Below are 4,022 nucleotides of genomic sequence, written 5' to 3'. Positions count from 1 at the left end.
AATACAAATATAGCAAAGTAAAGCTTTGCCAATCAAGTGATGAAAGGTCGAGCACCACAGGGGGCAGTACCCCCCACTTACAAGTCAAGTCAAGACATGAAGCTGACATGTCATAGGGGTTAATCCTCTCAGCTCAAAGTCAAATCAAGACATGAAACTGGTATGCCACAGGGGGTAGTCCACGAGTTGCAACTTAAGTCAAGACATGAAACTGGTATGCCATAGGGGTAGTCCACGAGTTGCAACTTAAGTCATGACATGAAACTGTTGTAGCAAGGAGTAATCCTATCAGTTCAAAGTAAATGTAAGACATGAAACTAATGTCACAAGGAGTAATCTTATCAGTTCAAAGTCAAGCCAACACATGAAGCTAATATGTCACAGGGGGCAGCCCTCAAGTTGCAGCTCAAGTGAACACATGTAAGTGAAATCAAGACATTAAGCTGATATATGACAAGGGGCAATCCCCTCAGCTCAAAGTCAAGTCAAGACATGAAGCTTATATATGACAAGGGGGTCAATCCCCTTAGCTCAAAGTTAAGTCAAGACATGAAACTAATGTTACAAGGAGTAATCCTCTCCGTTCAAAGTCAATCCAAAACATGGAACTCATATGTCACATAGGCATCTTCAAATACCGAAGGGGAAGCCAAGACCTTCAATGGGTCGTACTGTTACTCCAAAGCAATGGGCGACGTCACATCATTCCTGAAGGATGTTTTTAGCCTCAAAGGTGATGAGGTAACAAGTTACAAATCTCCTATCTAAGAAGCGAATATTTCAAAACCAACAATCCAAGCTCGAGGCTAGAAGATAAAAGAAGACACAAAGTCAGAAGCCATGCTAGTCTTGGTTACTATTGTGGATGAAAATAGCCAAACAAAATGCTCAAACAGCTTGACTAATAGTCTAGCTCCAAGGATAGTCAAGACAAGCATGAAAAGAAAAAGGAACAAGGAGGCTTCAAAGAGAAAAAAAACTTGTAAGGCCACAAAGACATAAAAGGAGAGCCAAAAGGCTGGAGAGAAAAAAAGACAGAAGCAATCAAAAATGCATTTGCAACAAAGCTCCTCTCTTGAGGTCCTTCATGTTCGGTGGCAACCCTTTAATCGATCAAATGGATGGCAATCCATATGGCGTGGCAACCCTTTAATCAATCAAATGGATGACAACCCTTGAAACAAAATTTCTTGGATGTTCAATCCATCTTTGGGTAATAAACCTTGAAATCAAAGCATTTGGTTTTGCACCCTGAAAACAAAGCTTGGGTATTTCACCTTGAAAACAAATATAGGTTTGCACCTTGAAAACAAGTTTGGGTATTGCAGCCTAGAAATAAAGTTTGGGTGTTTCACTCTCAATCAAGGCTTTGGGTTTTACATCCCAAAAAAATCTTGGATACAAAATCCATCATGGGTGTGTAACCCTCAATCAAATACTCTAAATGGTATATCCATTTTGGGCACAAAACTCATTCACTGAGTTCTGTAGATGACAAATCCAATTTGGGTACAAAACCCACAAACAAAATCACTGGCTGTTTAATCTCACAGCAAATAAAAAATCAGCTGTGTGTACATAAAGGAGAGAAACAAAGCTTAAAAAACGAAGGCCACGTTGTGCAGCCCATTCTTTGAATTCCTCATCTGGGGATTGTTTGCAAACAATCAAAACAAAGGAAGGAAGAAGGAAGGATGGAGGTCTTTAAAAATAGGCTTTTTATCACAAATGGTCCTTCACGTTTACGAAATTATCACGAATGTTCCTTGAGGTTTTTTTGTGACACTAATAGGCCTTAACGTTTGGGCTTTTTATCACAAATGGTCCTTGCCATTATAAATTCTGTTAAGTGTGATGTGGAAGATAAGTGGAGCCCACATGTCCAATCACATTGTGACATGTGGATAAAAAAATAATTAAATAAATTTTTAATGAAAATTCCATTTATTTGTCTGCAACTTTTCATCTCCTTGCTCCATCTCTCCTCCTCCCTCTATTTTTTTTTCCCTCTGCCACCTGCAAGAAAAAAAAAAAAAAAAGATATACAGTTGCTCTCCGTCTCTTCTCGCAACCCGCAACCCGCAACCCACGCCCAACTCCCCTACCATATCCCTTTGTTTTTGCTCTCCTCCTCTATTTTTTTTATTAAACCTTCCAGATATTCAACCTTCCAGCTTCACTCAAGCACAACCCAGAAAAGCAAACCAAAAGAACTCACTTTCAAGTAGTTTCCAACTCCACAAAGAACACGAAAATGAAAGTTCAACAGTACATGAGGAATATTGTAGATGTTTGGTCACTTTCAAATCCATCCATGGTTTATCACAACATATAATTTACATCCTGAGTCACAAAAGCTCCTTCGTCCTCCACACACAACATGAAATGGGCAAAGTGGATTTGAAAATTTAAGTAGGATTGTGGAACATTACAAGGCCACACTTGAACTTGAAATAAAACTCACTTGGCCTCACCATTATTTTGACTGAAATCTAAATGCAAAACCCAGAATTTTTTTGTTTTCTCTATAGCAGGCACTTACAAGTACTAAAAGAAAAGAACCCCAACAAAGCATCGACGGGCATTTTTTTCCTAGCTAGTTCTCGCACCATCTCTCTCATTTCCTCTAGTGACGGAGGTCTCAACGCTTCAGGTGGATACACAACATAAGAATGCTGCAGACCAAAACCTAATTGCTTGAGTGAAGCGGGTGGGCATGGGGTGGTTGGGTTGTAGAGGCAACAAAAAAACAGAGGGAGAGGGAAAGCACAGGGAGGAGAGAGGGCAGAGGAAAAGCGAGAGAGACGGGGAGAGAGAGAGAGGCTAAACGGTTTTTTTAATGGATTTTCATAAAAAAAATATTTATTTATTATTTAATCAACATGTCACGATGTGATTAGACATGTGGGTTCCACTTATCTTCCACCTCATACACTTAACAGAATTTATAACAGTAGGGACCATTTGTGATAAAAAGTCCAAACATTAAGGATTATTAGTGTCACAAAAAAATCTCAAGGACCATTCGTGATAATTTCGTAAATGTGAAGAACCATTTGTGATAAAAAGCCTTAAAAATAAGAAAAGCCATGTGCAAGGAGGCTTTCGTCTGTGAGCCAACAAAACAAAAAAATTGGCAACAACAAACAAAAACAATGAAGAAAAGGGACAGCCACGTTTATAGGAGCAAAAAGCAAAAAAAACAAAGAAGAAAAAAGGATGCCATGTTTTTGTGGGCAACTTAGTGTTGTGTACCCACCCAAAAACAAAGGAAAAAAAGAAAGAAAAGAAAAGTGAAGTGGTTGTACGCCACTTTGTTTGGCTAAAGGGTTGAAGACTAATAGGCCATCAAAGAAGAAAGGATAAAAGAAAAATAAGTACAGAAACAAAATATAAAAAGGGGCTAGTACTCCTTCATAGCTTGCGGCAGTTTTCTCCTTTTGCTTGCGAAGGTTCTGTACCAATTGTGATAGCTTTCAGATTGCTTCAATCAACTGCTGGACCAAAGCTTTTCGTGGACTCCTTGTTTGTGGGCTAACTGACAACAAATATCAAATGCCCGAAATAGAATAATGGGTTGTCCAAAATAATTGCCCATTAATTCTCAAAAGCCCATAGTATTTAATGAGTGATCTAAATAATTACTCATGAAATTTATAGAGGCCCAAATTGCCTATTATATGGTTCATGGATCAATTTAAAAATTCAACTTTAGAAAATTAGTGGGTTAATCAAAATTGCTCATTATTTTTCTTGGACATTGACAAAAAGAAAAATGGTACAAAACCATCCAATTTTTCCCATGGGTCTTCTACCCATGAGAATTCCAATGAGATTAAGTTTAAATCTCAAAACACAAATTTTCAATTGGTGGGCCACACTTACCCATTAATTTATAATTTTTCCCATGGGTCATCTACCCATGAAAATTCCAATGAGATTAAATTTGAATCTCAAAACACAAACTTTGAATTAGTGGGCTACACTCACCCATTAATTTCCAATTTTTCTCATGGGTCATC

The sequence above is a fragment of the Prunus dulcis genome, chromosome 2, assembly GCF_902201215.1.
Source record: "Prunus dulcis chromosome 2, ALMONDv2, whole genome shotgun sequence".
In the NCBI taxonomy this organism is placed as follows: domain Eukaryota; kingdom Viridiplantae; phylum Streptophyta; class Magnoliopsida; order Rosales; family Rosaceae; genus Prunus; species Prunus dulcis.
Note: the sequence above shows the minus strand (reverse complement) of the source record.